Source organism: Notamacropus eugenii, chromosome 4 (genome assembly GCF_028372415.1).
Source record: "Notamacropus eugenii isolate mMacEug1 chromosome 4, mMacEug1.pri_v2, whole genome shotgun sequence".
NCBI classification, from domain to species: Eukaryota; Metazoa; Chordata; class Mammalia; order Diprotodontia; family Macropodidae; genus Notamacropus; species Notamacropus eugenii.
Genome location: NC_092875.1, coordinates 353260747 through 353287128, shown reverse-complemented (window position 1 = coordinate 353287128; position 26382 = coordinate 353260747). Strand labels below are relative to the sequence as shown.

Sequence of the window (26382 nt, the reverse complement as noted above, 5' to 3'; positions counted from 1 at the left end):
AGTGAAGCCAAGTGATTTGAGATGCAGAGTAAGGAAGACTGGAATACTTGGGGCAAATGAACTCTAGTTTCTCAGTAAAGTAGAAGGAGAGGTCTTGGGATTAAATAATAGGAGACGGTGTTGTGGAAAGTTGAACAAGAGAAGAAAAGGTTTTAAAAAACTGTTCTGGGAAATGAGAAAGCAAATGGATAGAAAGGAATAAAAGAATGGCCCCACTATAAGAAGGTCTCAACTGAGATTAGGGACCATACATTGATAGCGTACCTAGTTGGCAAGGTTGCATCTTCTAGGATTGTTCCACAGCATGTAAGCATAAGTTTAGGACGTAGATGATAAAATCCAGTGCTGGGATTTGTAATTTGTGAACCAGGACAGAAAGAGAGTAGAGGGGACTCAAGAGTGGAGGATACTAGAACTCTGTAATAATTAAATCTAGACTCAAGACAGAGAAGGGAGAAAGTTAGAGCCAATGCGAAGCAGAGTCCTGAGGGATGGGAGACATGAGAGCTCAAATGTGAAGACAGAAAAGCAATGAGGCACAGAGAAGATATAAAATGTTAGGAAGTTATAGTCATATAAAGGCATTTCAAATATGAGAAGGAAAGAGTTGATGATAGTGATGGTGAGGAATCTGCAGAAGAAGGTTGGAAAAGGAGGCAATTTTGCTTTGGTGGTCCCAGAAACTAGGGATGAACTAGATACTATGTAACTAGGATAAGACAAATGGGGGTTCGCTGTCCATAGGATGCATCATACCTTTTCACTATGAGTTACACCATGGGTGAACTGAAGGACTCAGTTCTTTCCAGTTCATAAGACTCAAGTTGTTAAATTTTCAGTGTGAGCATTTACATTTTGAAATTAAGTTGATGAACAAACTCTATAAATCATGGTTTGATTTATTCTGTTTACTGTGTAGACTTAAATAAATGATAGAAAAATTTCAATAGTACAAACTAAACTTAAAGGTATGCTGTGTGTGTGTGCGTGTACATATATATATATGTGTATATATATATATATATATATATATATATATACACGCACACACATATATATATATTTAAGAGAGCTGATTGTTAAATATTTACTAGCACACATTATTCAAGAGTCCTTGAGAATGGCCAAAGAGGAAAACTTCTCTTTCAAGTGTTAGGGTATAAGTATTGGATTGGATTCTAAAGAAGATGATCTAATTTCTAAGGTTCAAGTTTGGGGCTGAGTCATGAGGTGAGGAATATGAGCTAAGCTATAACTTAGAATGAGTGTGGGCAGAATGGCAGCAAACTTCAGCAGCTTCCCTGATAATAGCTTTCTTGAAAGGAAGTTGCAACTTCTCAGCACAGCCTGAAAGCATTGCTGTAGTGCCTCCCAGACTCTGAGGTAAGCGCTAGGGCCTTGGAGCAATTCAAGATAGTCTACAATTCATCAGGAAAAATAAGCAAATGAAATTGTAATAATAACTGGGTTACACATCATAAAATCACTAAATAAAAATGCAATAGTAAAACTTGCAAATATAATTTTGATACATAAACTACCATGAATAAGAAAGTATAATCTATAGAAAAAAATGGCTTCATAGAAAGAACAACACATCAGTATCTGAACATTTAATTTACTGCGATGCAAACATCCTATTTGACCAAGTTTTCCCTTTCTAATTCAAATTATTCGGCATTGTATGAATGCATTTCACTATGAAAGAAATGGACTTTTGCAAGGATAGATGGTGTCAGGGAATATTGTTTATAGAAACAGTATGAGTGGCTTTTACAGTTGTAACATTATTTCAAAATTAAATTAAAAAATAATCGAGGAGAGGCATAAGTTAATGATTTGGTTGATTTGCAGATATCGCCCTTCATTTTCTTCTACTTCAGCTGAGAAGAATTGCTTCTTTCACACGTGAATAGCAAACATTAGCAAAAAGAGCAGAATGAAATTATTTGCAGTGCTGCTGTTGACAATACCTAAGCTATAATGAAAAAAATAACTTTGGAGTACATTAGATGCCTCTAGGTAGTGAGATCAAAAGTAAAAAAGAAATCTACAAAATAAAGTGCAATTGTTAAGAAAAAAAAGAAAAAATAGCAACAATTTAAGTATTAAGCAATAAAAGTGTTATCTAGGTAGGGTTGTAAATTAAAATCAGTAAAATTCATGAAATTGTTAATGAAACCTGCCATTTGAATTGCTAATTAGTAAACTTTGCAAATAATATGAGTATAAAATGCTAAAAAAATGATCAAATTCCATTATTTTGCACCTGAACTATTTCCTCCATATGTTAACTTCTGATTAACATTCTCTTCTGTTTGACAATGGAAAAGTTGGGGGGCAGGGGTTGAGGATCTAGCCTGTATTACTACTGCTTCTATTTCTACTTCCACTGAGTTGAATTTTACATTAAATCATGTATATCACTGAATCATAGACTCAGAGTTGCAAAGGATCTAAGAACTATTGAAAGTTATGACCAAAATTTTAAAATTTTCTTCAAAAATATATCAGATATCATAGAATCAGGGTGAAATAAAACCACCAGAAAGAATCCCTTCCCCTTCCTCAAAAGAAAACTTCCAGAAATGTCCTAGACAAAATCTACAACTACCAGGTCAAAGAAAAATACTACAAAAATGCAGAAAAAAAAAGAAAAATCAGGTTCTGAGGAGCTACAGTCAGGATCACACACAGTTTAGTAGCCATCACTATAAAGTTGCTGAGCACTTGGAACATGATATTCCAGACGACAAAGAATATGGGTTTACAGCCAAGAATAATCTATCCAGAAAAACTGATCATAATCCTATAGGGGAAAACTGGACCTTTAATGAACCAGAAGATTTTGAAATACTCTGAGAAAAAACCCCAGAACTGTAAAGAAATTTTGAAGTACAAATGTAAGAGGGAAGAGACACATAAAATGATAAACTCGAATGAAAAGCAATAAAACACTAAGCAAAAATAAACTACTTACATTAAAATATGAGATAATAAATATATTCTCCTCTGAATCCCTATCATTATCAGAGTGCATCCTGGGATTTCTATTAGACAAGGACTGGGAGAGAATCTTCTCCTTAACTGATTTCTAGGTCAGTTGTTGAGATTTCCTTTATGTTTCTATTATTTTTCTCTTTTTTACTTTGTTTCAATATTTTGTGTTGCTTCATGGAGTCACTGGCTTGGCCCATTCTAATTTTCAGAATTTGTTGTTTGGGTAAGATTTCTGAACCTATTGTGCTAAGCTATTAATTCCTTTTCCAATTCTCTCTTTCACATCACTTATTTCTTTTCTATTTGTTTTTGTACTCCTCAAGTCCTCTCATTCCAAGTATAGAAAATGTTTTCAATTTTTGCTTCATCTGTTCTACAAATTCTAGGTTTGTGAACAACCTTTGTTTTTCTCTGAGATACTGCATATAGATGTTTTGGAGTGATTCTTCTGAATCTGTGTCTTGGGTGCCCTGCCACCATGATATCTCATGATGTAGGCTTCTTTTCTTTTCTTTTTTTTTAACTAATTCTTCCCAAGGGTAGGGAACTTGCAGCCTCAAAACCACATGTTGGCTGGGGGGAGTAGCCTTTTGACAGTCAAGTTTTACAGAGCAAAAGGAGATCTGTTTGGTGAAGTTTGGATTCAAAGGGTCACACTTGAGGACTCAGAGGATCACATGTGACCTGCCTGACCACTCCTTTCCAACCTCAGTCCTCGTTTTCTTCTATATACTCTCTTGGCAAACTCACCAACTCCCACAGATTTACTTATCTCCATGCAGATGATTCCCAGATGTACATATTTAGCCCAAGTCTTCTGCCTGAATTTCAGCACTGCATCACCAATTGCCTATTGGACATTTCAAACTGAATTTTCCTGGAAAAATCTTAAACTCGACATGAATGAAATTGAAAGTTTCCCTATATCTGCTGAAAGCACATGTTTCCAATGTCTCAGGTTTGTAATGTTGACATTATTTTTAATTCTTCACTCTATTATTTTAAGTTCTTCACTCTTCTCCTCATCCTCATCCAATCAGTTGCCAAATCTTGTCATTACTAAATCTAAATCTAAATGACTGCATATATTATGTCTACACACACACACACACACACACACACACACACACACACACACACACACACATATATATGTGGTCATTTATATTTATACTATATGCTTATTTTTAGATGTATTTGTTTTTCCCCACTTACTTTCCAAATAAGCTCATTTTAAGAATTGTTCCATTTTTTGTATTTGTATTTCCAGTGCTTGCCACAGTGCTTGAAGCACAGTGAACACTTAATACTTGTCGATTACTTGCGTTCAAGGTTTGTACCTAGATCAAGATTACTTTTACCATGAACTTCATGATCACTAGCAATTTAGCTTTTCAATTTCTGTGTGTGACTGAAGAAAGTCATAAATCTAAAGAATAAGTCAATATTTACATAATTATTCCCAACTAAAAATAATACATAATTACAAGCCAACTTTGTGAATTGTCCCCCAAAGCCATTTGTGTATACAAAATAATCTAAAAGACCATGATATTGAAACAATTTCATTTTGAGCTACTTAAAAGTTGTGATAATCCTCCTGGAAGCAACAATTTAGAACCAGGAATTATAATGCTATTAGAAAAGGATGTCTGTAAAGGAAAACTACCCAAGAACTCTAATACAATAGGGGAGAAGGTCAGGAGTGGGGGTGATGGAAACAGGACATTTCTTCAATCTATGGGAATCAAATCAACTTCTCTATGGCTGCCATAGGAAGGTATGATACCTATATCCATCTTGATACCTGTTTATTAACCTGAGTGTCACAAAGGAAGTTATTTCTCATTAAATCTGGGAACTATCGAAATTTTTTTGAAAAAACTATTAAAAATATTAACTATCTCAGCAAAGATCACCAGATGCCAAAATCTCTGCTAAGAACAAACATGAAATAAGCCATATTTAAGATTTCTGGGGTCCTAAAATGTTATCTAGGACAATAAATATTTGTTATAATTGTGTTTGATTTTTACCCATAATTTTTACCTTTATTTGCTGTGAAAAACAATTCTAAAGGTTGAAAAAGGAAACTGGCAATTGGGGTAGGTTGGGGGCATTTGTGGATTTCTAGTGCTGTAGAAATGGCAAACCACTCCAATACCTTTGTCAAGAAAACCCCAAATGGGCTCACAAAGTGTTGGACACAATGGAAAATGACTAAGCAACTGTGCTACTGAAAAGAAAATTCCCAAGACTTTATAATATTATGTTTACAAGAAAATGTCAAATACAACATGCAGGAAGGCTAAGCAAAAGAAAGGAGAAACAAAAGCTTCATTTTATTTCCATTCTTCTCTTAAATCTGATGACACAGCAGTACATCCACACAAGCAGAAAGAATCCAGGGTACAGGTTCAGTAAGAGCTCACTCCATACCACTTATCTTGAAAATGTCAGGGCTGTAAGCATTTAAATAACAGAGATAAGCATTCTAACAATGGGAAAAAATACAACCCAATCAGGGAATGTTGTGTTTATGGAACTGACTAGATAATAAGTCTATTACTTTTTTTTAATGTCTCAGGTAAATGCTAATTTGTATGCCTATCTCCTAGTATTTTCAATTTTATATTATTCACAAACATCAAAATGTAGACAATTCAGGTGTAAAGATAGTATGTTATAAATCCTCAGGAGAAAAATATTCATTTTTCCCAATCATGATTTTCTTTTGTTGTAGAAGGACAAAAAAATCCCTCAAAATAATAGTTATGGAGATTTGAGAAGTGTATTAATTTTCAGTGAGGTTTGCTACTAATTATACCATTCCAATCTGCTGACTACAAAACCAAACTCCTAAGTTTCAGAAACAGAAGCTAGATTTTACTCTTTTAGGTATGTAAATAGTGGAAATGGACAAAACAGTAAGGTAATTACACTGTAATAATCTGAATAAAAAGTCACTCTTTACATTTTCTTTGAAGGAAGTTATACATGTATAAATTAAACATAATAAACATAAATTAAATACAAATAATATAGATACAGCAAAATAATCTAAGTTATATAAAGTATGCCAATATGCATAGAAAAATTAAAAAGCATAAAAGTCACATTTGTTGGAAATGTGCAACCTTTATTAGGACCAATATAGTAATTAAGTTTAAGTACCCAGAGTCACTTCTGGAATTTACAAGGTTTTAAATAAATGCATGCTAAATGACTCCCGAGGCATCCTTGGTGACAAACTCTCACACCATATAAGTTTGCCCTGGCCAATCATCAAGATTTAATGGAATTTACAGATGAAAGGCATCTTAGAAGTTGTCTAGCTCAATCTCTTCACATTACAGATGAGTAAACTGAGGCCCAGGGAGGTCGTGTCTCACCCAAGATCACACAGGTGGTAATTAGCAATCAGAATTCATACTCAGGTAATAAAGCTAGGATTTTGAACTCATTATTTGGCTTCAAATCCAAAGTTCTTTTCTGTTGTATTCCACTGTGGCTTGGTAAAGGCAGAATATTATAGGTAAACAAGTGCCTATAGTGAATTCAGGATTGGGGATGGAGAGTAGATGAGGTACTGGGCCTGTAACTTATTCTGACACTAAGAGTAAGAGAGGAAATGATGAGAGATGATGGGAGTGAACAGAAAGCCTCCTTGATTACTGTCAGAGAAAGTAAGGGAAGAAGACAGAAAAACATTTTGAGGCAGAAATTACTCAGTCAATAAGTACTTATTGAGTGTCCCCATGTGTTGGGCACTGTGCTAAGTAATTAGTGGAAAGGGAGGAAGACTATAAGTATTTTTCAAATATTATCTCATTTGATCCTCACAATAGCCCTGGGAATAAGGTGTTATTATTGCCCTCACTGTATAGTTGAGATGAAGTAACTTGCTCAGGGAAAAGTGTCTTGGGTTGGATTTGAACTCAAACATTCCTGATTCCAGGTGTAGTGCTCTCTCCACTTCTCCACCTAGCTGCCTCTAGGATATAAATACATGTGTTGGACAGTCCCTGCACTCAAGGAGCTTTATAATCTAACTCTGCTGTCAAGGTTTCAAAGACATCTCTCAACATTATTTTACACCTAAAACAATGAAAAAGACATAGCCAATCAAGATAGTCACAACCTGATCAGAAACATTTTCAATTAAATATCTCCTGCTCCCTACTAATTCCCCTAGTTTATTAGCTAAATAATTAAGAACTTATTATTTATAACTGATTGATCCATTTAAATATTTCAAACTGTTGTCCAAAAATCCAAATTGTGTTCTTGCATACCACTGTCTCATTAAATATTGCTAGGAGGTTCACTTCTAAAATATGTCATTCTCTTCAGAAATCCTTGCTTTCTTTCCATCAGTAACAGTGATTAAAAACACCATCTGTGCCCATAATATATTCAGGATTTTTGCCCAATACTTCATAGTCCTTAGCAATGCTTCAGATTCCTTCTGTCAGTAGCATTTGTTCTCACCTGAATTCCAGTAAGTGGGTAGTAGTAATCATCTGTCATGTCCATGGTATCCATCCCTCCCCAAAACGACAGAATTTTCTGTTGTTACTTTCAGTTCATGGTTTAGCACAATTTGTCACACTACTTGCTAAGAATAATAGAAAGTCTTAAGTAGCCAGATACAAAAACAATTTAAAAGTCCCCCCAGCATTTATGTAAAACAATAACAAAATCCAGAAGAAATTAACACAACGCCCCATTATGAATAACTACAAACTACATAAAATATCAGGTAGTCAATCTACCACAGTAGACTGAAGACTTGAATAAATTCAATTACAAAGTTAATTCAATTATTTTAAAGAAATAAAGAATATAGAATACATTGGATGGATAGTCATTGCTCACGGTTGGGATGCATCAATATAATAAAATAACAATTAAATCTAAATTTACTTACAGATTTGTTAGGGATACTTAAGCTAGATAAAATACAAAATTCAGGTACCAGGCTGGAAGCAAGAAAGACTCATCTTCATGAGATCAAATCCCGTTTCAGACACTTCCTAAACTGTGTGACCCCAGGCAGATCACTTAACCTTGTTTGCCTCAGTTTCTCCACTTGCAAAATGAACTTGAGAAAAAATGGCAACCTGCCAAAAAAACCAAAATGGGGTCATGAAGAGTCAGACATGACTGAAAGACTGAACAAAAATAAGTATTTGAGGTTATGTCCCTTTGATACTAGGGTAAGCATTCTTAATCATATGAAATTGAAAAGCTTTTGCATAAACAAAATCACTGCAAACAGGACAGAAAAGGAAACCATCAATTAGGGAAAAAAATTGCCCTCAAGTCTCTCTATCAGGGTTTGATATCCACAGAGCGAACTACAGAAGTATATAGGAACAAGAGGCATTCCCCAGTGGATGTTATTAAAAAATGTAAAGAAACAGTTCTCAAAAGAAATATAATTAAACATAAATAATAAATTAACCATAAGTGTTAAGTATCAAGGTACTATAAGTATTTAGTAAGAAAAACCAACAAAAATAACTCTCAAGTTTCACTTCACATGCAGCAAATGAACAAAGATAGTGAGATCTGAAGGAATAATGGAAAGAAAGGAAGTCTATGAAAGTGTTGTTAGGAGTTTGAAAATGTTTTGAAGATTCTGCAAATCAAATTGAATTATGCTAAGAAAATTATTAAAATATTTAATATCTACTTATTACATAATATTTTATGTAATGTATAAATTTTTTTTTTGTTAAATATGAAAATATTTCAAAATATGTGTATTGTTTGCCTCAGAGATCTGATAGCCATATGTTACAAAGGAGGTAAATCAAAGGTAGAGAAGTTCAATACACCAACAATATGTTCATAATAGTTTCTTTGTCAAGAGAATTGGAAATAAAGTAGATGCTTATCAACTAGAGTTAAATAAATTGTGGCATATGAATATGAAGGAATACAAATGTACTGTAAGAAATGAAACATGATGAACTGATGAAATAAATGACAAAAGAAATGAAATGATGACTATTAAGACCTCAAAAAAGAATGGAAGCACAGGAAGACCAAATGATCTGATGAAGAGTGAAATAAGGAGAATCTGAAAAACAATACACTCAAGGACTAAAACAATCTAAGTGACAATAACAAAAAATCCTGAATCCCGTTTAATTTTAACAAGCAAAGAAAAAATAGGCTAAGGTCTCAAAGATGGTGGAGTAGAAAGACACACATATGTTAGCTCCTAACTCATAGCCCATAAAATACCTGTAAAGAAGAACTCCCAACAAATTCTGGAGCAGCAGAAGCCACAGAACAACAGAGTGGAGGAGATTTCTGTTTCAGAGAAACCTGAAAAACCAACACCAAAGATCTGTCATGCACCAGACCCAAAGCAGAGCCCAACCCTGCCTCGGCAGCGCCGTGCCGAAAGGAGCAGATCCGAGCAGGCTTCAAGGACGGAATCTCCAGCAGCAGCGCGGGTCCCTCCACCCACAGGTGACAAGGGTCGGTGAGAGGGTCTCTTTGGCGGGTCGAGAGGGGAGTGGGGTGCCCCCATAACTCAGGCCTCCTTGGGAGGCAGCAGCAGAGGCAGGAGCAGACCAGGGCTCCCCAAGCAGGCAGGACCCCGGATCCATTGTTGAAGGTTTCTGCATAAACCCCCTGAGGGAACAGAGCCCGTGAGGCGAGGCAGCCCTGCCCCCACCTGAGCACCTGAACTTAATCTCACACTGAACAGCAGCCCTGCCCCCGCCAAAAGCTTTGAGGTTGGGAAGCAGCATTTGAATCTCAGACCCCAAGTGCTGGCTGGGCGGATCTGGAGGCAAGGTGGGGGTGGAGAGGACACTCAGAAGTCAAGTCACTGGCTGGGAAAATGCCCAGAAAAGGGAAAAAAAAAATAAGACTATAGAAGGTTATTTTCTTGGTGAACAGGCATTTCCTCCCTTCCTTTCTGAGGAGGAAGAACAATGCTTACCATCAGGAAAAAATGCAGAAGTCAAGGCTTCTGTATCTCAAACATCCAGAATAAATATTCAATGGGCTCAGGCCATGGAGGAGCTCAAAAAGGATTTTGAAAATCAAGTTAGAGAGGTGGAAGAAAAGCTGGGAAGAGAAATGAGAGACATGCAGTCAAAGCATGAAAAGCAGGTCAACACCTTGCTAAAGGAGACCCAAATAAATGCTGAAGAAAATAACACCTTGAAAAACAGGCTAACTCAATTGGCAAAAGAGGTTCAAAAAGCCAATGAGGAGAAGAATGCTTTCAAAAGCAGAATTAGCCAAATGGAAAAGGAGGTTCAAAAGCTCACTGAAGAAAATAGTTCTTTCAAAATTAGAATGGAACAGATGGAGGATAATGACTTTATGAGAAACCAAGAAATCACAAAACAAAACCAAAAGAATGAAAAAATGGAAGATAATGTGAAATATCTCATTGGAAAAACAACTGATCTGGAAAATAGATCCAGGAAAGACAATTTAAAAATTATGGGCCTACCTGAAAGCCATGATCAAAAAAAGAGCCTAGACATCATCTTTCATGAAATTATCAAGGAAAACTGCCCCGAGATTCTAGAACTAGAGGGCAAAATAAGTATTCAAGGAATCCACAGATCACCACCTGAAAGAGATCCAAAAAGAGAAACTCCTAGGAACATTGTGGCCAAATTCCAGAGTTCCCAGGTCAAGGAGAAAATATTGCAAGCAGCTAGAAAGAAACAATTCAAGTATTGTGGAAATACAATCAGGATAACACAAAATCTAGCAGCTTCTACATTAAGGGATCGAAGGGCATGGAATAGGATATTCCAGAAGTCAAAGGAACTGGGACTAAAACCAAGAATCACCTACTCAGCAAAACTGAGTATAATACTTCAGGGGAAAAATTGGTCTTTCAATGAAGTAGAGGACTTTCAAACATTCTTGATGAAAAGACCAGAGCTGAAAAGAAAATTTGACTTTCAAACACAAGAATGAAGAAAAGCATGAAAAAGTAAATAGCAAGGAGAAGTCATAAGGGACTTTACTAAAGTTGAACTGTTTACATTCCTACATGGAAAGACAATATTTGTAACTCTTGAAACTATTCAGTATCTGGGTACTGGGCGGGATTACACACACACACATGCACACGCACATGCACACACACATAGAGACAGAGTGCACAGAGTGAATTGAAGAGGATGGGATCATATCTTAAAAAAATGAAATCAAGCAGTGAGAGAGAAATATATTGGGAGGAGAAAGGGAGAAATGGAATGGGGCAAATTATCTCTCATAATAGAGGCAAGCAAAAGACTTATTAGTGGAGGGATAAAGAGGGGAGGTGAGAGAAAAACATGAAGTTTACTCTCATCACATTCCACTAAAGGAAGGAATAAAACGCACACTCATTTTGGTATGAAAACCTATCTTACAATACAGGAAAGGGGGGGAGAAGGGGATAAGCAGGGTGGGGGGGGATGATGGAAGGGAGAGCATGGGGAGGAGGGAGCAATTTGAGGTCAACACTCATGGGGAGGGACAGGATCAAAAGACAGAACAGAAGTAATGGGGGACAGGATAGGATGGAGGGAAATATAATTAGTTCTTACACAACACTACTATTATGGAAGTCATTTGCAAAACTACACAGATTTGGCCTATATTGAATTGCTTGCCTTCCAAAGGGAAGGGGTGGGGAGGGAGGGAGGGCAGATTGGCAGACAGGGGCAATTAGAATGCTCGGTGTTTTGGGCTGGGGGGAGGGGACAAAAAGGGAGAAAATTTGGAACCCAAAATTTTGTGAAAATGAATGTTAAAAGTTAAATAAATAAATAAATTAAAAAAAAAAAAAAAAGAAAGACATGTAAGCCACTTAAGACTTGCCTAAAAGATGTTTCTTAGCCAAAGTGAAACTATAATCATATTTTAAACCTGGTTATAGGAACTTGCCATTTTTAGATGGTAGGGGGCTAAGGGGAGTGCAAGTCCTGTGATCAAGGACATAGCTGAGGCAAAGCCTGTTCCTGTGGGACTTGTGCTTACTCAAACCCTGGCAGAAGCTCTCCATGACCCTGGAACATGATGTTCCTGCAGATACTGACGTTCTTTGCAGAAAAGTTGCAACTGGGTCTGGGAACTGAGGAACTAGCTTCAGAAACAAGATAAGTTTCGTTACTTGCTTCAGGTGCAAGGATGTGGGTAAGTCATGAGTTGGTGAAGTAATGGGATGAGCTCAGCCTGCATGTGATGGTGGTTACAGCCTTTATAAACCCTGATTCTCAGCTGAATAAATGGAGTTGCTTTACATCCTGCCTCTAGTCTCATTCGTTGGGTAGAAGGTCCTGACCAGCAAGACCCTCGTTAAGGTGAAAGGAATTCAACATAGATGCTATGGGACTACTAAGTGACTGTTCTTCTGAGTCTAACTCCAGGTCTGGGAAGCAAGAAAGGCGATCCGAGCCTCTTGTTACAGTGATGCCAGTATGCTCATAAGATGCTGGTGTGAACTGCATAGGTTCAAGGGAAGAGTGGGAGAGCAGCTGTTCAGCATGGGCTGAGGTGGGAGTCTCCTGACTCAGTTTCCCCTCTGACACCTGGAAGACTTTAAGCCTGACTGAATGCAAGTGGACAATCTACTCCTGCCTGGAATAGACATGAAGTTGGAGAGATATTGTTTCCCTGCAATGTCCCTACTCTTGGTGGCAATTTCCTATAGTCAAAAGGTTGTAAGATTAATACCAGATCTATTCAATTATAGATTATGGGTAGAGGAACACCCGAGCCTAATTAAGCTATTAGGCATAGGACTTTAGACCAACAAAATCAAGTTAGGGTCCTTTTATTCTTAGTAATACTGTGGAGACAATTAGATCAAGAGATTGTGAAGTTAGCAACATAAATATTATCTGTGTCTCAGTTGGCTTATGCTTTAAAAAAAAATTCTTTTGTGGTCGATATTGTAAATGCTTTAAAAAGATGTATCACCTGACCAAAAGTTTGAATTGTTTTATCTGTTATAAACTGTGTTAAAAATAAATTTAAAAAAATTTAATGGGCAAATTTGCCTTCCAAGAGAGTGAGAATGTACCTGCTTTCCTTCACTGTAAAACTTGGGGTATTATGAAATTTTGCATTTGTTGTCAAGACTTGGGTGATTGTGCTGATTAGTTCCACTAAGCCTTTTTGTTTGTTTGGTTTGGGTTACAAAAGATGGTTCAATTAGTAGGAGAGAAAAGGGAAATGAAGCTAATATTAAAGGTAAAAAATAAAATTTAAAAATGGTAGCAAAAAATGTAGTAAAAAGGGAGAAAATGTTGGGAATGATATAATAAAAATTAAATCATCTGTTTATTTCTTTTAATCATTTTGCTTTAAAATTAGCTTCATGAAATATAAAGTACCAAACCAACAACAAGCTGACCCATATCCAGGTCATAAACCATACGGAGACCAGTCTTAAAACATTTTGGCTCCAACTCTGATAAAGTTCATTATCTACAGAAAACTAGGATTTTACTTGAGATTCAATATATTATCAGCTGCCAGTTTTGGCCATAACAAACACTGTCTAAGCCATATATTAGTTCTCAGAATGCTAAGTTGAATACCTGAGGTCATTAGGAGATCTCATGCCTGACATAATATTTACTTATTAGTGATTAACACTCTTTTCCTTGAATTTTCAGATGGGCAAGAGACTTGAGATCACCTCACCTTTGTATATCCAGAACTTCCAAACTAAGGAATGCAGTCAGATTAAGAGAGTCTGCTGGGTCCACTCCAACTCCAAAATGATACAATAGTACTCCAGCTCTTTACTACTGAACTCCTTTAGCTGCTTTCAATTTAAAAAAAAAATCCAAACAAACCTTTGTGTCTATCTTTCACTCATCTGTGAATACAACTAACATTGACTAAGAACCTAATACATACAAAATATTGTATTTGGTGCTGGGGGAGAGATTAAAGTTATACGTAATATATGCTCCCTGACTTTACTAAGCTTTTAGTTTAGTAGTGGATTAATAGACAAAAGCAAACAATTGTTATACTCAATGCCATAAGAAGTGAAATAGTGATATATAAAATAAAGTGCTATGTGAGGTTCAATTGAGATCTTTATCACTCTCAAGAGGTTAAGGAGTATTACATGTAGGAGGTGGCATTTGAGTTAAGGCCTTAAAAGATGGATGGGAATTTAAGCAAAAATGGAGAGGGAGAATAATACAAGTTCAGTCCCGAGTGTAAGAGCATGTCTTCTTATGTGAGAATATTCAGGGTTGGTATAGTCGAGAGTTAAGCCTAGAAAGGAAAAGTTGTAGCAGCATGCAAATGGCACTGACAGCCAACTTGAACTTTCCTCATTAGACAACTGGAAGCCACTGAAAATTTCTGAGCAAATTAGTAATAAAATAAGCTCTACACATAAAAATGATGGTTGTGGCACTTGTAAGAAGGATGAATTATAGAAAGTAGAAAACGGATGTGGTAATAATAACTCTTATAAGGCTTACATATAAGGCTATTACTACACTGCAGAGTTGTGGTAATCATCATTAGGACTTGGATGGTGGCAATGGGATTATAGAAGAGTTATTATAGAGACAGAATTAAGAGGACTTGATTGTCGTCTGATTATGAGACACTGGAAAGAGAAAATCAATATACATAAGGTTTTGAACATAGAAGAGATGATATAGGTTGTGGAACTTTGGAGAGAAGTGAACATGAAGATAAATAAGAATGAAGATATTATATTGAACAGGCCTAGAAAGGAAGTTGATAAAGTCAATGTAGGATGTCTCTTCTAGCTCCAAATCTATGATCATATGTTGAGTCTGAGAATGTTTTGATTTATGGAAGTAGAGATTTCCTATAGATCACTGGGGTCTGCAATTCAGAACAACAGCACAACTGAACATGCAGATTTGGTAGATGTTAACTTGGGGAACTCCAACTGCAGGTATGGGAAGTAAATGAGATTTTCAAGGCAGAAATTTTTAAAAGGAGGCCAAGAACAAAATCTTAGGAAATAGTCACATTAATGCATATCAGTAATGATAGGGCAGAATTTTCAAGCAGCATCAACAACTCAGTTAGAGAACATATCATAAATATATAGTGTGAAATCAGCTGAATATCATTACTTTCTCCACTTAACAATCAGAGCAGAGAAATCAATGGGAAGGATTGGTTTGAGATGAAGATTCTCAAATTATGCATACGGACACAAGTGAAGACATAAAAGATGAATGGAAAAAATAGAGAAGGATCAAAGTAACAGGTCATAATATGAATGAACAGAAGACTAAACAAGAGAGTAGAAGTGAATGACATAGAAGTAGTGGTTTCATAGTAAAATTTCAAAGTTATATATCTTAAAGGTGGTATAATTACTACAGAAGATAAAGTCTACAATATGACAATGCCAATATATGGCTGAAGTGGGGTGGACAAGCATGAAATGAGCAAGCAGAAAAAGTGTGGAGGCTATATATTACATGAGTATCAGTGTGAAAACTGAATTCACTAAGAATGCCAAGAAAACAGGGAGGCTAGTTTCCACCTTAAAGTTCTGCTCCATGATAGCAAAATTATTTTCTTCCACATATAAGATGCAATGTCTTACTCACACGGCTGGTTACAGTTAAAGGCATTCAAAAGATGTTAGAGTCTTAAGAGATAATATATACAAAATAAAATTCAATTACTAATATTTATGATTAAGTAACAGAACTCTCCCTAATATGTCTTATATGCTACATTGAAAATATTTATGCCCCTATGTTACGTATTATCCAAATATAGCTGCTTCAAGAAAACAAAGCCTTTTCAGTCATTTTCTAAAAGATTTTCATTAAATGACAAAACAAAGTTAACCATATAAATGTTAGTAATGACTGTCAGTAACTCCTGTGCCTATGGGCAGAAGGGATGGGGGAAGGAAGAAGAGGTAGTCTGTTGAACTCACAGTTATCTAGAAATAATACTTGGTGCCAGGGGAGATGAAATTCCTTAGTTAATTTTGCCAACTGTGCCTTCATAATAACATTTATTCTTTCAACTAACCTGAGGTTTGGAGGTGGTCTGCACAATTCAGTGTTGGATTATAGGCCAGAAGGCTAGCAGATAAAAATATAACTGAGTGAGATAGGTGAAAGCATTCTCATAAGATGAGGACAGTATTCAAAACTCAAGTCAGGCTCCTGCTGTAAAATGGGCTTAAGCTCCAGTTTCCTGTGAATCACGTGACTCCAGGGAAGGTGAAACTTACCCCTCTATCCCTATCTCCCCTTACCACATTTGCTACATCTGCAGCTGAGTCAGCCATCCAGATAAGAAAGTACACGTGGATCAACTGCTCCACTTGCAGACTTTGTTCTTGGGGTTAGAGTTCCACGTTACATTGTGAGACCTGAAGCCTGACCAATAGGAAAAAGGGCCAGATGGGGGGTGTGGGTTGTCTACACTAGGGTATATAATCACATCTTACTTTCTGTACCTTGCCTCCCTCTGCTGGCCCATCCTAGTGGAAGAGATGCCCTTTTCTGGCAAGAAGGATAAAGCTTTCCGTTCTCACCTTGAGAAGCCTCTGAGTTCTTCTAATTGAGAATTTTGAGTACGTGGTCGCCATCCCACACAGTTTACAGAGGCTCGTCCAGGATAGCACCCCTTTGCGGCAACTCCTTCCCATTTCGATCAGGGGCAGGTGCTTGTCAGAATTCCTTGATAGTCCCTGAGTTTAACGGAGCGAATTCCTGCCCTGGGTGGGTGAAAAGTCCTGAAGAGAGGAACTCAGAAGGAAAGAGAAATCGAACAAAGATTCCAATTTTGCAAACCAAAAACCCTGGCTGGCTGGTGAGGATCAGACAGTCACATAAGTTATATGTGCATAACCCAAAGGCAAGCAAATCTTGGGATCCTTGGGTCATCATTTGCTAAGGTCCCTTGTACAGGGCTCGTACTGGTGGAGTCTAGAAGGTGATGCACTGTCCAGGTTTTACTTGAGACTAGTACTAGCATTAGGGCTGACATTCTCAGGATACTGACTCAACATCCCACTCCTGATATGCAAGGATGAGAACTTCCTGACCTTGACTGTATACCCCGAGGCAGTCACACAAAAGGTACTAAGATAAAGAACAAAAATAAGGAGACTTAAAATGTTCCCATGGGAATAACCCTGCTTACTTGCTTGTAGGAGAGTATATAAACCTTGACCCTCAGATCAATAAACAAATTCAGCTCAGAGTCCCGCCTGGCTCATGTCTCTTCATTCCACACTCACCCAGATTTCCCGCTGCCCACCTTAGCAGTGGTTGCAGGTGGCACCAGAACAGGAACCTGAAAGGAAGGTGTGTAGTGAGTGGCCCTTGGATGACGTAGCGCTCTGCAATCAAGACTACAGGACAACGTGAGGGCGATTTTTGTTGTAAAATATTTCACCAGCTAAAGCAAGGATTAAGGTATAGAAATTGAGCTGGCTAGTAGTCTCAAAAGCAGTTTTAACAAAAGGCAGCTTTAGCAAAATGAAAATAAAAATGGGACAGGCACAAAGAGGTGGTAAAGATAGAGAACATTATCTAAAATTATTAGAGAAGCTAGTTAGGGAATGCAGGCTATTGATTACAACTTCACAACTGGAGAAATTTCTCCAGCAATCTTGCTGTTGGTTTCCCAAAGAGAGGATTATAGATCTTGAAAAATGGGAAAGTGTAGGTAATCAAATGAGTGAGTATTATAGGGAGGTCAGACCAAGCGCTTTTCTTGTTACAATATTTTCAATTTGGAACGTGCTTGAAATATATCTACAGAAACCAGAACAAGGACCATTGGCCACAAAAACAATAAAAGTAGATGCAACATCTAGTAGGAGAGAGGAGTAAGACCTGATGGAGTATGTCACATAAACACTCAACATAAAGAAGAAGTTTCCTCCTCCCACAGCTCTTCCATTACACAGGACCAGATCACAAGTTTGGGGAGAGAACCAAGAGCCTGAAGGGATTGTACAAAAAGCCCTTCGTAAGCCAAAGAAAGAGGTGAAGAAATACCTTTGGAAATGAGGCTCGCATTGCCAGTGATAGAAACCCCAAATCCTAATAACCCGGGAGGGGTTGCAAAAGAACACACCCCTCTGGATTTGAAATACTTAAAGGAATTACAACAAGGGGCAACCAATCGTGGACCAAATAGTCCTTACATTCAGTCTCTTCTAGATAGCATTTCTCAGACAGCATTATGCCCCACTGATTGGTGCATCTCAGCTAAGACCACTCTGGAAGCAGATTACTTAGTGGGGAAATCTGAATTTTATGAAAGATGTTTAGAACAGCTCACTGGCACAGGAGCATATATCCTGCTCAGAAATTAGGTACAGTATCCTCTTTATGCTTATAAACAAATCATGCAATGTGCCAGTGCAACATGGTTTAAAATACCAGGAAAAGGACAGAGGAACCTCATTCACAAATATACTTCAGGGAGCCCAAGAAACTTTTCCCGATTTCCTGTACAGACTCACACAGGCAATATAGAGATCTGTAGCCAATCAAGAAGCATGTACAATTTTATTACAAAAGTTAGCTATGGAAAATTGTAGTGAGGACTGTAAAAGAGAATTAGCTGAAGGCAAACCAAACATGACCATCACAGAAATGATCCAAAGATGCCAAAACATAGGCACCACAGCTTTTCACGTTGAGACTTTAGCTGCAGTGTTTAATAAAAGGGTGGGTGATAACAACAAGCCCACTAGGAAACTAACATGGGTACAAAGTTTAAGGAAAGCATAAAAGTTTTGGAAATTGTTGCAAGTTGTTGGTAAAATTCTCTCTCTCTTTCTACCTTGTAACCCTGGTCAGGTTGTGAAGGTAGGGAGAGAGACAAGAAGAAATCGAGGAAAGTTTCCCAGACTGACTAGCATTTTAATTATCTCATGCCTCACTTAAAAGAGAAAAGTTTTTGTTTAATAGGAAACAACCAAAGGTGGTTATTCTGGTCATATTTTAAGTGAAACATGTCACTCCTAATTGGATGTTTAAGACAGGTCAGAATTTGTTATATTATTTGGCACTAAGGCAAATTGGGAAAATGCATAGATCTGAAAAAGAGACACTTCAGAGATAAAGTTTTGAACTCTCCAGCAGAGAGGAGGGACTAGGCACCACTGGATCTTTTTCCAGATTCTCCCTCACTTTAACTGGCAGATTCATAGCCCTCTCTTTCAAAGAAATTTTTAAGGAATGGACATAGAAGTGAAGTTTACTTAAGTAAAAGTTAGAACCATTAAGATCTCTTTACCCTGTAGTCCTGACTCTGACCATTGAACTAGGGCTGCAGTGAATAGTTAGGACAGTAAAAGCATTTTAGTAGATTCTGTTAACTGCTCTCATCCCAGATTAGTTCAAAGGAAGAGAGTGCTAAAGAATAGTAGGGAATTTAAATTATCCTCCCTGAGAGTAGGGGATGGACCACAGCAGTATGAGATTACAAGCCAGTCAGCCTCAACATTTGGTAAGCCCAGGCTTCTATTAATAATTTTTATATGTGATGGTTTGAAAATGCAATTAATGTCACCTAAAGTTCACTGTTTGTGTTTACTATTGTGTTTCTAAATTGTAGTAAAATTCTATTATATTAAAAAAAAAATTGAGTGACCACTGTAATCCAGAAATGATATTAGAGAAAGCCATTTTTAATCTGAACTTTGTTGAAACTAAAAGATGCTGGGAAAATTCTGTAAAACCAGTTATATTATTTTAAATTTTATCAGTTCTGCTAACCTTGTCTTATAATGTTTTCTAATAACCATTTAGAAAACCAGGTATTTTCACTTTTACCTGTTAAAGATATTATAGCTAAGGGAATCTGGCTATCATTTATAAAAGTTGTAAGACTGTTAATGTTAACTAAGTTATTAGAAGTTACTGTTTTAATGCTAAACCTAAAATTGTTTATTGATTACTCTGTGTGGAAAGAAAGGAACCGAGTGAAAACTCTATTTAGATTGGTTCTGCCCATTCAGAACAGTCCCCCTGTATGTTGGCAGGCAGGGACAGTACCATCAGCCCCCTCTCTGGGGTCTGTGCCAATTCCCTTTATTGTGTAAAATTGCTAAGACCCCTGGAAACCATCCATGTGGACAAGATCAGAAAATGACTTGCTCAGAAGTTGTAACAGATAGAAAGTATTTTTAACAATTGACTTTTACATCAGGTCAAGTTTTAAATTTGAGAAGGAAAGATCTTAAATGGAATCCTGTTGGGGCTCAGCTCTGGACTGTGGCCTCCTGTGGGGTAGTTGAGACTCCTGGAGATGCTAACCTGCCCCGTAGGGTACTGGGAATGCCTCGTTAACAGAGCTGGCTCCACCCACGGGGAGGAACATGGGAGGAGCTAGGGTGGGTATATAAACCAAGGCATAAGGAAGTTCGGGGGTGATGTAACCATTAAAGAGTGTGCAGCTGCCAACTCGGGTGTTCTGTCTAGTTATTCCCCTCCCCCACCAGAGGGGTCGGAGACGTCCAAAGGCCAACAGAGATCTAGATCCTGAGGTAAGATTCCAAGCGAAGCCCAGGGAGGGAGAGCTAGCGCAGCAAGTCCAGGACATTTTGGTGCCCTGAACAGGGACCGCTAATGCTAGGAAATATGCTTGGCCTCCTCACTTTGAGGAGAAGAGCTAGACAGCCCCAAGACTTTCCTGGGACAGGGAAACAAACATGGGTCAGGGGTATAGTATCCCCTTGATCAAGCCCGAGCAAAAGGCAGTGCTTGCATGCCAGTTATATAAGTTGTGTAAGCGGCAGCACATTAAACCGCATATAAGGTAATGCTGCAGTTTTGTAGAAAAGATTTGGGAGATTTCCCCTTGGTTAGAACACTCTGGGATAACCAAAGCTAATTGGGGTGTGGTTGGATGGCAGATGGCCTCTTATGCAGAGACTAATCCCGGCACTCTGACCGACCATGATTTCACTTTTTACTCCCTGATAAAACTGTTGCTACAGGAGCCGCAACGTCCTTTTCTCACTGAGCACAGCGGCACCCAGGTGGGAGATTCTTTGGGGAAAACTTCAGATGATGACGGTGCTGTGCCACCTATTTACCCTTGGGAAGAGTTAAGAGGGATAAAAAAGGATGGCGCTAAGCAAAAGGAAAACAAAGACTTAGTCAGGAGGGATGGAGTACAACCGGAAGAGAAAGGGGGAGGTTCAAAAGGGGAGGTGCTCCAGCCTTATTGGTTGCACAGCAAACAAAGAAATCAGGAAGTGAGAAATCAGGGAGTGGAGAGAAGGCTGTTGCACAGCACATAAAGAATAGAGGAAGTGAGACCCACCCTGTACAATGGGACATTACCTTGGAGGGGGAAGCTGAGGATTCTGACAGAGATCCCTGCACAGCTTTTGCAGCTATGACCATGGGATCTCTGAAGTTACCGACGAATCCCCGTTCAAAAGGCATGCTTACTCAGAGTCTAAATGCTGCTTTAGAGGAGGAAGAAGAGATAGATTGGGATACATGGAACTGGCGTCCTGCTACCTCCTTTTTCCCTGCCTTTGTTGACGATGACGGAGAGGACCGAGGTAAACCATATCATAAACCGGTCCCTTACAAATTATTGAAGGATCTCAAGGAAGCCGTCTCTAAATACGGCCCCTCTTCGCCCTATGTCAAATATCTCTTGTCCACTGGATCGGCCACTTGGCCTTGGACACCTTATGATTGGAGAGAGGTCGTGGGTGTGATTCTTTCACCTGGCCAGGTGGTTGCTCTTTCTGCACTTGTTAAACGAGAGGCAGAATCATATGTTGAGGGGAGAAAAGGTAGCAACCCAGAGGTAGGGGTCGAGATGATTATGGGGACTGGTAAATGGAAATCCCTTACTTCCCAAATTAAATACGACCCAGATATCTTTGCAGCCGTTCAAGAGTGTCATCTTCGAGCTTTTGGGAAAATTGAGGCTCAGGGATCTGAGCAGGAGAAATTAGTGGGACTAAAACAGCGCCCTACAGAGAATCCCACTGATTTTATAAGTAGAGTGCAGCTGGTAGTGCAGAGGGTTATAGGGCAATCTCCAGAGGTGAGTCTTATTATTCCCCAATTGGTTAAGGAAGGATTACAGCCAGAATATCAGCAGGCACTTACTGGGTTAGGCCCCACTCCCACTTTAGAAGAGATTGTGGAATGCTTATTAGATATCCCTCCACAGGACAAAAATCTTCAAGCTATGGCAGTAGCTATGTCCCAAGGGCTTTCTCAAGGGTTGCAGGAACAGGCTAAGGCTATTACCCAAGGACTATCAGAAGGATTACAACAGCAAGCAATGGCAATTGTCCAAGGAATCCACCAGATGCAGGACAGTGGAGGATCCAGAGGCTGCTTTAATTGCAGGAAGTTAGGCCACTTTAAATTCCAATGTAGAGCTTCAAAAAAGAATTCACCCCCTCGACCTACCTGTTTCTGCTGTGGGAAAGTTGGTCATATAGCCAAGTTCTGTAGGCAGAGAAAAAATAATTCCGGGTCGGGAAACTGGAAGTGGGGCCCTCCTTGTGGGGGCCCCGGAATGACAGCTTTCCCTCTACAAGTGACCAACGAGGAAGGAGTGAACCCCCCTCCGCCCTCAACTCGACGCTCACTCAAGTTCCAGCAGGACTATCAACGGGCACTTCAGCAACTGAGATCCTAATTTGTTCCAAGTCACCAACTACAGGAGGTGAAGAGGCAGACGAGGTTATCAAGCCTTGGACTACAAGTCCTATTGACATCCCTCCTACTCCTTTTCCCCAATTGGTTGTGGGCCCGTCTGGATATGCCCCCTTTATAACTCATACTCAATTACTCCCAACTGGGGCTGCAAACATTTACCGTACCAATCCTCACTGTTATCCCATCACATTGACTTCAGGAATGAAAGTTGGTAGGGGCATATCTCTTCCTTGGATTGAAGACAGCCCCACCCCACAAATTAATTGGTGTGCAGAAGTTGGGCGGTCTCGCCCCCTCTTAACTATAGAAATAGAAGGAAAGGGGGCAGAGCCAAGATGGCAAAGTAGAAAGACGCACATACACATAGCTCCGAACCCACAAAACACAGAACGGCCAGAGGGGACCAAGCCAGGGCGAATTCTGCACCCAGAGACCATGGAGTATTGGAGCGAGGGAGATTTCTGCTCCGGAGAGACCTGCGGACCTCTCGCAGGGGGTCCTTCGCGCCCCGGACTGGGCGCCAGGACGGGGAGCGGAGTGCGGCCCTGCCGTGGCAGCGACACTGAGGGGAGGAGATCTGAGAGGGCTATGGGGACGGGATCTCCAGCAGCCACGCAGGTCCCCCCACCCACAGAGGGACCTGCAAACCTCTCGCAAAACGTCCGTCGCGCTGCAGACGCGGAGCCCAGCCCGGACCTGCGGCGGCGGCCGCGGCTCCGAGACGCACAGATCTGAGAGGGCTCCAGAGGCGGGATCTTCAGCAGTGGCACGGGCCCCCCCACCAACAGGTGACTGACGGGGGTGGGTGAGAGAGTCTCTTTGGCGGGTTGAGAGGGGAGTGGGGTGCCCCCATGGCTCGGGCCCCCCCCGGGAGGTGGGGGCTGAGAGGCGGCTGCGGATGGGGGCTCCCCAAATGGGCAGGAGCCTGGATCCATTGTGGAAAGTCTGTGTATAAACCCCCAGAGGGAACTGTGCCTGAGAGGCGGCCCTGCCCCTGACCACCTGAACTTAATTCTCACACTGAATAGCAGCCCTGCCCCCACCAAAAATCCTAAGGCAGGAAGCAGCATTTGAATCTCAGTCTCCAAACGCTGGCTGGGAGGACCAGGAGGCGAGGTGGGTGTGAGGAGAACATTCAGAGGTCAGGCCACTGGTTGGAGAAAATGCCAAGAAAAGGGAAAAGAAATAAAACTATTGAAGGGTACTTTATCAGAGAAAAGACACTTCCTCCCTTCCTTTCTGATGGGGAGGAACAATGCTTGCCATCAGGCAAAGACACAGAAATCGAGGATTCTGTGTCCCAGCCCACCCAATGGGCTCGGGCCATGGAAGAGCTCAAGAGGAATTTTGAAAATCAAGTTGGAGCGGTGGAGGAAAGACTGGGAAGGGAAATGAGAGGGATGAGGGAGAAGCATGAAAAGCAGATCAGCTCCCTGCTAAAGGAGAACCAAAAAAATCTTGAAGAAATTGGCACCTTGAGAACTAGCCTAACTCAGCTGGCAAGGGAGGTGCAAGGGGCCAATGAGGAGAAGAATGCTTTCAAAAGCAGAATTAACCAAATGGAAAAGGAGATTCAAAAGCTCACTGAAGAAAATAGATCTTTCAAAACTGGAATGGTACGGATGGACGCTAAGGACTTTTCAAGAAAGACAGATATCTCAGAACATACCGCGCAGATTCGAAAAATGGAAGATAATGTGAAATATCTTCTTGGAAAAACAACTGACCTGGAAAATAGAATCAGGAGAGACAATGTAAAAATTATGGGACTACCTGAAAACCATGATCAAAAGAAGAGCCTAGACATCATCTTCCATGAAATTATCAAGGAAAACTGCCCTGAGATTCTAGAACCAGAAGGCAAAATAAATATTCAAGGAATCCGCAGAACACCGCATGAAAGAGATCCAAAAAGAGAAACTCCTAGGAGCATTGTGGCCAAATTCCAGAATTCCCAGGTGAAAGAGAAAATATTGCAAGCAGCTGGAAAGAAACAATTCAAGTATTGTGGAAATACAATCAGGATAGCACAAGATCTGGCACCCTCTACATTGAGGGATAGAAGGGAATGGAATAGGATATTCCAGAAGTCAAAGGAACTAGGACTGAAGCCAAGAATCACCTACCCAGCAAAACTGAGTATAATACTTCAGGAGAAAAAATGGTCTTTCAATGAAATAGAAGACTTTCAAATTTTCCTGATGAAAAGACCAGAGCTGGAAAGAAAATTTGACTTTCTAACACAAGAATGAAGAGAACTATGAAAAGGCGAACAGCAAAGAGAAATCATAAGGGACTTACTAAAGTTGAACCGTTTACATTCCTACATGGAAAGACAATATTTATAACTCTTGAAACATTTTAGTATCTGGGCACTGGGTGGGAGTACACACACACACACATGCACACATGCACACATACATAGAGACAGAGTGCACAGAGTGAATTGAAGAGGATGGGATCATATCTTAAAAAAAAAAATGAAATCAAGCAGTGAGAGAGAAATATTGGGAGGAGAAGGAGAAGTTATATGGGGCAAATTATCTCTCATAAAAGAGGCAAGCAAAAGACTTATTAGTGGTGGGATAAAGAGGGGAGGCAAGAGAAAAACATGAGGTCTACTCTCATCACATTCCACTAAAGGAAAGAATATAATGCACACTCATTTTGATAGGAAAACCTGTCTCATAATACAGGAGAGTGGGGGACAGGGGCACAAGCAGGGTGGGGGGGAGGATGGAGGGGAGGGCATGGGGAGGAGAATGCAATATGAGGTCGACACTCATGGGGAGGGAAAGGACCATAAGAAAATAGAAGTAAAGGGGGACAGGATAGGATGGAGGGAAATATAGTTAGTCCTATACAACACAACTAGTATGGAAATCATTTGCAAAACTAAACAGATATGGCCTATATTGAATTGCCTGTCTTTCAAAGGGAAGGGGTGGAGAGGGAGGGAGCTAAGGAGGTTGGAACTCAAAGTGTTAGGACCAAATGTAATGTTCTTACCACTGGGTAACAAGAAATACAGGTTAAGGGGTCAAGAAAGCTATCTGGTCCTACAGGACAAAAGAGAAGACGGAGACAAGGGCAGGGAGGGAGGATAGAGGAGAGAGCAGATAGGTCACAGGGGCAATTAGAAAGCTCGGGTTTGGGGAGAGGATAAAAGGGGAGAAAATTTGTAACCCAAAACTGTGTGAAAATAAATGTTAAAAATTAATAAAAAAAAAAAAAAGAAAAGAAAAGAAAGAAATAGAAGGAAAGCCAGTCGCAGGTATGATTGACACCGGGGCCAACGTGTCAGTTATAAATACTGCTCAATGGGACACATCTTGGCCTCTGCAACCTTCCCTTACCCCTATTCTTGGTGTGGGTGGGCAGCAAATGGCTCAGAGGGCAGGCCGACATTTACATTGGAAATATGAGAGCCAAGAGGGCTTTATTATGCCCCTACAAATTCTTGGATTGGGTTCCGCCCTGTGGGGGAGGAATTTATTAGAACAAATGCATCTACATCTTACTACCCCTGAACATCTCGCGAAAAACTAATTGGGGCCACCACGACGGTGAGCTGCCCACCAATAACATGGAAAACCCATACTCCGGTCTGGGTAGAGCAGTGGCCTCTATTGGCAGAAAAGCTCACTGCTGTTCAGGACATCATTAGAGACTTATTAAGCCAAGGAAGGATAGAGCCCACAAC

General features: G+C 39.6%; 1 long non-coding RNA gene across 1 annotated transcript; it reads right to left on the bottom strand.

The window, feature by feature from the left end:
• Window positions 1–5320: 5320 nt before the first annotated feature.
• Window positions 5321–8120, bottom strand: LOC140501587 (uncharacterized). Its single transcript, XR_011966256.1, has 3 exons — window positions 7979–8120; window positions 7492–7618; window positions 5321–5462 (listed from the first exon to the last, which is right to left on the bottom strand). It is a non-coding gene; the product is annotated as an uncharacterized lncRNA (long non-coding RNA).
• Window positions 8121–26382: the final 18262 nt, after the last annotated feature.